Source organism: Nuphar pumila, chromosome 1 (assembly GCF_984573655.1).
Source record: "Nuphar pumila chromosome 1, dmNupPumi1.hap1.1, whole genome shotgun sequence".
Taxonomy (NCBI): Eukaryota; Viridiplantae; Streptophyta; class Magnoliopsida; order Nymphaeales; family Nymphaeaceae; genus Nuphar; species Nuphar pumila.
In genome coordinates, this window is record NC_143249.1 from 48,083,249 (window position 1) to 48,093,149 (window position 9,901).

At 43.8% G+C, this 9,901-nt stretch overlaps 1 pseudogene; it reads right to left on the reverse strand.

Moving 5' to 3' along the window:
- Positions 1 to 4,248: 4,248 nt before the first annotated feature.
- On the reverse strand, positions 4,249 to 7,554 carry LOC149848889 (putative LRR receptor-like serine/threonine-protein kinase At1g74360 pseudogene; annotated as a pseudogene).
- Between the last annotated feature and the right edge of the window lie 2,347 nt (positions 7,555 to 9,901).

The following is a 9,901-nucleotide window of genomic DNA, read 5'->3' on the forward strand; positions in this document are numbered from 1 at the left end:
TAAAACTTTTTTTTTGTTAAAATCAACACCCAACCGTCTGACAGTAGACTGGGGCTCAACTTCAACACAGCTGACCTAGTCAGCTGGGGCTAACTGCCCCATGGCCTAGCCAACTATGAGTCGACTGAGGCCCTAATAAAAAATACACTTATTACTTATGTTTTTTTTTAAGTGCATCACCATAGTACCAAGACATTGATATTAGTGAAAACTTGTATGTGCAGGAAATAAACACAAGTATGCATATACAGTAGATTTATGTGGCCAATAATTCAGAACTTAAGGCTTCATGCTCAATAATGCACAAGAAACGTCAAAACCTCAATCAATATCAATAGACCCATCATCAATAACATGATTATTCAGATTTTTCATTCAAGATTCCACATGATCATAAGAAGTAACCTAAACGTGTATCTTAATACAATATTCTTATAAGTCCGAAAACACGATTTCTAATTTAATCATGGAGTTAAACTTGATTATAAACCATTTTAAAGTGCTAACGCACTAGATCGACGGTTCATCATATGTATATATATCCCCAATTTAAATTTTGAAAAGGACAAAAATACATAAATCTTAGCCATGGATCTTAGAGTAAATATTCAAATTTACTCTATCTCCATGGATTTTCACTAAAACATTGTATGGAATACAAATTCATGCTCTTTTTCTCATCTGAAACAAGAGAGAAACCCATACCTTTACCATAGATCGAAAAAGAAGCAAGATAAATGGTGGAAAATGATGGATGATCGAAGAAAGTGACCTTCTTCTTCCTCTTTCTCTTCCTCTCCTTTTCTCTCTTTCTCTCTTTTTCTCTCTCTTCCTCTCTTTTTCCTTCTCTTTCTCTTTCTTTCTTTCTTTCCCCTTTTTTTTATATATAGAGTGAGAGGGCTGGAGAGAGAGAGAGTTTCCAAAATTTGACTCTCTCTCTTAATTCCAAATTTTTAAAATTTCTCTATGTTGATTTTTTTTTAACTTTTCAATTCTTTTAAAAGTCCTTTCTTAATCCTTCTTAAGCCTTTTTAGGTAAGAATAAAAACTCTTTTAAGAAGTCCAAATCAACCCTAAAATAAATTTTAGAAATAATAAAATTTAATTAATTAATTATTAATTATTTCATAATTAATTAAATATTTTTGAAATTCTAAAGTTAATTTAATTACTTTAGGAGTCTTTCTAACTCCATCTAGCTTGAATTTAAAGCTTTAAACTGAATTTAAAGCTAAATTTTTAGTGGACATAGATTTGGCTCCAGATCCGAAATCCAAAATCCAAAATCCAAATCCATTTCCAAAATAAAATTGAATCATGATCTAGATTAAATCCAGATTAAAATATGTCTTGAATAAGATCCAAATCCATAATAATTCAGATCATAAGCATTGGATCCAATCTGATCCAGCTTCGGATCCAGTTCGACAAACTGCTCAATTTTTGAAAAAATATGATTTTCGGGCCAACCAGAACTCGAATTCAAAAAAGTAAAATATTGTTGCACTTAGAATTCATAGACACATCCAACGACATATTATATGAATATCAAATTCTGAATTTTGCCTGAAAATAACTTAAATTTCACTTACATTTTGCTTGAATTTAAAAGTAACAAATAAAACACTTTCTCACACTTTGATTGTTTTGTCTCAACTTTGTCAATGAGACCTGAGCTAAGCCTAGACTCAAAAGTATCGGTCTAAAATCGAGGCTTAAATAATTTTTTTTTTCAGACTTAGCCAATTTTTTGATAAAATCATAAAATGACTAAGTATGAAAAATATGTGATATTACACTATTGGTCAAATCAGGGGCATAAAAACTCGATTGCGATTAGAGTACGACATTCGTATTCAATGTAAGAAATATTATAAGTAATCTTAGTTGTGAATAAACCATATTGTGTTGCATGTTATTATTGATGTTATATATTAGTATGTTTAGAAATGTAGCTCTTGAGTGTGATCATGGTATGTATAAAATGAGTATGCATGAGATTATTATAATGAGATGATTATATACACATGTTAATCGTGATGCATCATGCATATTAGACAGATATTATTTTTATGATAACATATTTATGGTATAATTTGCAAATAACATGCATTGTGATGAGATTGTGATTAGCCTTGAGTCTCTTAAATCTAGTTATGTCTTATGAATTTTATGTTGAGATTAGCATGCATAACCTCTTAAATCCCGAAAGTGGTGACCTGTGAAAAAGACTACCTGGTTTGCTGCAAGAGTACAACCACCATTGTGAGTGAACCGTCGATGATTTAACGATATAGAGACTATACTTTGTTGCATGTTTAGTATGATACAAAGTATGAACCTTAATTTCATTCTGAGATTGAGAGTGAGATCCATCATGATTAATTAACGGTATCACTCATGGGAGAATAAGTGAAACACGAGCTTGAGAGTAATGTTTAATGTAATAAACTTAAAATATGACTTAGGGTTACATTTACACAATATCTGAAACTCTAAACAATCATGGATGGCTAAAAGTTATTATGGTTAGGATGTAGCATGAACCATGTCGAGTTTGAGTTTTAGTCTGACCTCCCGACTAGCTACTGGTGGGGTCTCCCTTGTTATTTCACTGCAGTGACTGGTGATCTGGAGACCATGAAAGTATATGGTTCATAGTTTGGCCAACAATATAGAATTAAAGTGTTGTATGTAGGTTGTTATACCTATAGACGGCTATGACCGATATAGCTGACCTAGTGTTATAGTTTGTGTGAGTGATGGTTTAATTGAGAGAGTTAAGGGGATAATTTAAAATATACAAATCTTGTGTGGTGTGTCAAAAATTAAACTCAGATTAGGGGCTTAGAGCTCACTATAATTGTAAGTTAAAATTATTTATTGCTTATGAATATTTTTATTGAGTTGTATAGTCACTCCTTGTATAATTACAACTGTAGGTTTCAGGCACACTAGCGTAGGCAAGACGTGATCGGCTACTCCGACATTACAGCAGAGTACTTGTTAGTTTATTTTTTGTTATTGAATACTTATGTAATCATTATTTATGCATATTATAAATGATGAACTTTGTGAAAAAAATTGAGTTTTAAAAAAAAAAAAATTTAGCCATGTTTTCTCTGTGTGAACTTTGTATGCTTTCTCTCTGAGAAGTATTACCAACCAGACTTGGACTCTTGAAGTCCAAGATCAAGGTGTTACATGTACACATGAATAACTCTCTTAACGTGGTTCAGTCAATAATCAATATATATACCTCTCTCTCTCTCTCTCTCTCTCAATGAATGTAAAGAGAGAAAGGTTCTACTATTTTATCAAGGTTCTTTACACATGATGAGCCCACCGTGATTTGCATGACATTTTGAAAATTTCTCTTGCCTCATAGAGCTCTATCTATCAGCTGCATATAGCTGATTTTGTGAGCCTTACTTGGTTATAGGAACAGCTATTTTGAAAACCTTTGGTAACCTTATCGTCATGCAATAACATAATTGGTGCCATTCTCTCGAATTTTGAAATCCGAATGAGTTTGGATTGGGTGCTTAGCTTGTGGATCAAAAACCCACCGAGTAAGCTGAGCTGTCTTAACACTCGGCTCAAAGGTTGGTATCTTTCTTTTCATCCGAGTGTCACGTTGCTACGCTAAACATTCACAGTTTTTTTACCGTGGAAGATGTGTCACCTTCAGTGGTTTGTTTTGAGTGTTGGGTACATTGATAGCACCCTTTTACCAAATACAGCTATAAGCACCACCACAAGGAAAAGTTGAACGCTGTATTTTCCTATCCTACCAACCCCCCTGTGCAATATGATATATTTTTTTAACAAAAGAAATGTATATTGTTTGAGCCATTCCTTTGAAGCCACGTTTTGTCCTACCCAAAGAATCAAATGAATCTTTTTATTGGTTATTAAAAAAACAATAAAAAGAAAATGAAAATGTACACGAACTCAATAAGGATTGAAGTTGAAGATTGTTGTTGAAGGAGGTGGGGAGCCATCAAGTTGATTGTGACACCCTCTTTGACCATTCTTTTTTGTTTTTCTTTTACACCATATATATCTCTCAAAGATTCCGAGAAGTGAAATGTCACCAAAAAAACAAAGCAATCACGACCTTGACCGTGAACAGATGCTGTCTATTTTGGTAAATTTGGTTAGCGTACAAGGCATGTAATGTAACGCGTGTGAACCCACGTCTGTATGTGTGTATACACTTAGACTAGACAATCAATCGTCTAGATTCTAGGGAAGGGGTGTACTGGACGATAGGGATGAGTTTAACGACCCTTGTCCGATCTCCACCAGGGTGGACAGCACCTCCCTCATATCCGGCCTCCTCTGCGGAATCTCCTCCGTACACCTCAAAGCCAACTGGAGGGTCCTGACCATCCGATCGAGTCCCTCGTCCTTCAAGGCGGGGTCCACAGCACGCCTCAGCCCAAGGGGACCCGCCACCCTCCACTCTCTCACCCATTCCACAAGGCAGACTCCTTCCCCGACCCCACCGACAGCCCTCCGACCTGTCACCAGCTCCATCAGCACGACGCCGTAGCTGTACACGTCGCCCCTGGTGGTGGCCCGCCAGATCTGTCCGTACTCCGGCGCCACGTACCCGGCCGTCCCAGCTATCGCCGTGCTGACGTGGCTGTCTCCGGGCTCCACCACCCTGGCCAGCCCGAAGTCTGTGACCCGAGCGCACCCGGCGCCGTCCAGCAGCACGTTGCTCGCCTTGACGTCGCGGTGCACCACCGCAGGGTAGCATTCGTGGTGGAGGTAGACGAGCGCCCTCGCCACCCCCTCCGCCACCTTCACCCGTCGGTGCCATCCGCCGAGCCGGCCCTCCGTCACCGCCTCTTCCAGGCTTCCCCCCGGTATGAACTCGTAGACGAGGAGCTTCTCCGCGCCGTAGAGGCACCAGCCGTAGAGCGCCACCAGGTTTGGGTGGCACCACCCCATGCCTCCGCCGCTCAGCGCGTCCATCTCCGCCCGGAACTCCTTCTCCGCCTCCGCGCCCTCCCTCTGCAGCTTCTTCACCGCCACCTCTCTCCCGTCCGGGAGCGTTCCCCTGTACACGATCCCGAACCCCCCGCTTCCGACGATTCTCCTCTCGGAGAGGTTCTCCGTCGCCATTAGGATGTCCGAGTAGGTGAACGCCGTCTTGTCTAGCCGGAAGACCTTCACCGGATCGAAGTACTCCGTCGGGGGCGAGCAGCCCCCGGAATCGTGCGCCTCCTTCGAGCCGACGAGTGCCATCTCGGCCAAGGGGGTGTCGGGGGGGCTTGCCACGTGGCAGAAGATGAGGGAGAGGATCGCACAGATGACCAGGCCCAGGGCGAGTGCCGGGAAGACGAAACCGGCGATCGCCGCCCTGGCTTGCCTTGGAGGCCTCTGGCGGAGAAATGGCGGCGGAGAGACGGGGAGGCGGACGGTGGACGGGCAAGCGGAGGAGTTCCGGAGGGAGCGGACACAGAGGAGAGGGTCTCCGAAGAAAGAGTCGTCGTCGAAGGTGCCGAGCTGCCCCGCCGTAGTGATCGTGCCGTTGAGCAGCGGGTTGAACGAGACGTTCAGCTTGGTCAGCTCGTTGAGGCGGGACAACGAGGCTGTCGGAAACTCCCCGGAGAAGTTGTTGGTGGAGAGGTCCAGACTCTCCAGGCACATGAGGTCGCCTAACTCGTCCGGGATCTGGCCGGAGATGTTGTTATCCGTGACGTTGAGGACCGTGAGCGGGATCCGGCCGATCTCACGCGGGAGGCTGCCGGAGAACCTGTTGTAGCCGAGATTGATGAAGCTGAGCTTCGTCATCTCACCGAGCGACGCGGGGATCTCAGCGGAGAGTTCGTTGCCGGTGAGCTGGAGGTAGCCGGACATAGTCATCTTTCTGGCGACGTTGGTGCCGTTCCTCACGCAGATCGGGAAGAAGGCCTGGCCTTTAACAAGGCTGCCCCAGATCCGCCCGCAACTCCTCCGAGTAAGGAGACTGTAGTCGAAGGTGAACGGTGGATACGTCGCCGGAATCCACCGCTTCATCACCAGACACTCACCGGAGCCGACGGGCACCACAAGGTTCCTCCGGTTAAAGGAGAATGTCTGGTCGGCATTGCTCCCGGCCTTGGATATCTCGCTTGGGAGCCTACCGGAAAGCATATTATCGGCGAGGTTCAACCACAGCAGGCTGCTGCAATTGCCGATCTCGGGAGGTATCTCCCCCGTGAGAGAATTCGCCGCAAGCATCAGCCAGAGGAGTGATGCCAATTTCCCGATCTCCATCGGGATACCTCCGGTGAGCTGGTTGTAGGAGACGTCTAGCGCTTGGAGCCCCGCGAGGTTGCCGAATTCGGGCGGTATGCTGCCGGAGAAGGAGTTGTTAGCAAGGATGAGGAACTTCAAGCTGGAGACTCGAGTGAGCTCGACCGGAAGCTTGCCATAGAATCGGTTGAAGCTAAGGTCGAGGTGCGTGAGGTTCGGGATCATCAGAATGCCCGACGAGACTATCCCTCCGGTGTAGAGGTTCCCATGGAGGACTAGCGACCGTATCTGCCGGAACTCGCCGATCGTCTTCTGGATGTCTCCGGTGAAACTGTTCCTGCTGAGGTCGAGGAAAGTCAAGTTGGAGCAGTTTGACAGGGTCGAAGGGATGTCGGGGAGGAAGCTGTTGTTGCCCAGGATGAGCACTTTGAGATCCCCCAGAGTTCCGATCTCCGTCGGGATCCTGCCGGAGAATTTGTTGCCCCACAGGTCCACAAGTTCCAAGCCACGGCACCTCGAGATCTCCGGCGGGATCGTACCCGAGATCGAGTTCTCCGATATATCCAACATAGTTAGCCCGCACCCGCCGGCGAATATCTCCGGCGATAACTTGCCGGAAACGTTGTTCTCCGCCAGGGAGAACTCCGTGAGACGGCCGAACCCCTGCCACAGCTGCCCGGTGAACCTGTTCGTGCTGAGGTCGAGGGACCGAAGCTCGGCGCACCCATCGAAGCAGCCGAGTATATCGCCGGAGAAGTGGTTGGATGAGAGGTCGACGGTGACGAGGCTGCCACAGCTGGGTGGAAGGCTCGACTTGATCCCCCCACTGAGCCGGTTCACCGAGACGTCAAGAGTCTTGAGGTTCACCAGCCCAGAGACGTGGAGCTCTCCCTCGAGGATGTTGGAGGAGAGGTTCAGGTAGCGGAGGGTGGCACACTGACCGAGATCGGACGGAATCCGTCCGCTGAGGGCGTTGCCGGAGAGGTCGAGGGAGTCGAGCGCGGTGAGCGAGGAGAAGCGCGGGTAGAGCTCGCCCCGAGACGTGGAGTAGGAGAGGTCGATCCCAGTGACACGTCCCCCTGAGCACGTGACTCCCTGCCAATGGCAAGGCGACACGTCGTCCTCCTTCCACGCCTCGTACTTCCCACGGTTCACCGTGTTATTCAGGCGGAGGAACCTCTTGAGGTCGAGCAGTGCGTCCCTGTCCGACTGGAGGGAGCTCCCGTTAACCACCACCATGGTCGCCATCGCAAAGAGCAGGAGGAAGGCGACGGAAACGGCAATCGGACGGAATCCGGACATGGCGGTGGCTCCCTTCAAATTATCCTCCGTCGGGAGATGGACGCCTCATTCGACTTCGGGTGAGTGCTTGGATTCTTCATCCTCCTGCTTCTCCTCTCTGCTTCTGCTTTTGTTTGCCTTCTGTGCCAGATAAAAAAAAAGGTCAAATATTTTGTTTGAATTCCTTTGTTCCAGTTTTTCAACTCGTTGCCTATTGCCTAGAGAGAGAGAGAGAGAGTGGCGCGTAAGCCCGCACACTTTGACTTCACACCCGTTTCGTGTTCATCTTTTCAGATTATTTGTTCTTTTCGTCCCCCCCACCACACGGGTTGGTGATGATGATTTTTCAAATGAGACGAACACCAAACCCTTTTTGTGGTGGACCAAATCCAAGTTGCTCCATTAATGGGGCAATCGTCACTAATCAATTTAAGTAAATCTAAACTTGCGTAATTAACGTGATGACGGGGTGGTTTTCCGGTATTGCTGACGAGCGTTAGCGTTAGGTGAGAGCCTCAAGCGGTTCCTTTCCTACACGTCCATTCACACGTGCAGGCTGACGCGGAACGTGTTTCCAGTCGACTACCCCCATTCAGTTGTTTGGGTTTGGCTCATCCAATACATTTATGGTTTCTATCCAACATAAAAAATAAAAAAGGAAAAAAAAATTGTATGCCTATCGTTTTCTTTCTCTATATCTATCTAGGACGGTTGGTTGGTGTAAAATCCATAGTGAGAAATATCGCGAGCTCGCGATAATATCGCGAGAAATTAATTACCTGAAAGTTTAAAACGGTAATTTCTTACGAAAATTTCAAAATATCGTGAGATTTATGAAAAAAATTACCTCAATTTAAACACGATATTTACGTTTTTAACAACTATTTATCCTGAAAAAGCCATGTACTTCTATTTTTAAATAATTTGTATTAATACTTTCTTATAAAAATAATTTTAATGTTTTTTAATTTATTTTTTTATTGCCAAGATTTTGCGAAAAAAAAATGCAAAGATTTATGAAAATTTTTCAATTTCTCACAAGTTTTTGAAAAACGAGATTTTTTGCCGATAAAAACGTTTGTCACTGTGGTGAAGCCCCCACGATGGTTCCACGCTCCTAACTGGTTGGTTGGCTCGTACTATGAAAAGACTTTGTGACAAAGGTCGAAGACTAGGGGCTCCACTTGGGGGTGGTGGTGGTGGTGGTGGAGGCGGTTGGGATTAAGTTGTTAATACCAAAATATTTAGTTAAAATGACAAGTGGGAGCTCTGTTTGCTCACTCTGACGTCATATTTTTATAATAATCAAGTCGTTTTGACATAACATCTTGATTTTTATTATAGAATTTGGATACATTGTGAGTTAAGGGCTGGTAAACAAGCAGAACGAGCCAAGCATGGCTTATTAAGGGTATGCCTTGGTCGGTCTCAGCTCATGAGCTTGTTACGAGTTGAGCTTCTTTTCACAAGCTGATTAGTTTTGTAATAAAAATTAATTTTTAATTATTTATAAAAATTGATCATATATAAAACATATATAATATATATAATTTGTAATTTATAAATATATAATATATAAAACAAGCTCATACGAACCAAATTGAGTCGAGCTTCTCATGTTCATGCTCAGCTAATTTACCTAAGTGAGCTGACTCGTAGCTCCTCGCCCAGCTCAATTCATGAGCCGAGTCGTAGCGGAATTGTAAGCTGCTAGTCTCGTCTCCCAGTCCTAGTTACTTGATATCTAAAACTAATGAAAAATCCACTTACACGTGGTAATGGCATAATTCACATGTTTTTCACTCAATAGTAATGGTAGATCATCATTGCAAGTTTATATATATATATATATATATATATATATATATATATATATATATATATATATATATATATATATAGAGAGAGAGAGAGAGAGAGAGAGAGAGAGAGAGAGAGTAGCTGCTTAAGCGCACACTACAAGAAAATTGTTAATTAGCGACGGAAATTTGCGACGGATTTTTTTCATCGCTAATTAGCGACAGATTAGCGAGAGATACAATCTGTCGCTAATTCGCGACGGATTAGCGAGGAAACAACTTTTATCGCTAATCTGTCGCTACTTAGCGACGGATTAGCGACTGCAATTTTTTGTCGCTAATTCTTATTACAAGAACACCATTTTAGCGATGGATTTAGAGAGGAAACTCTGTCGTCGCTAATCCGTCGCTAATTAGCGACGGCGTAGCGACATAATACATTCCGTCGCTTTTTTGGTATTTTGATTTATGACGGCTTAGCGACGAAATTATTCCGTCGCTAATTAGCGACGGCGTAGCGACATAATACATTCCGTCGCTTTTTTGGTATTTTGATTTACGACGGCTTA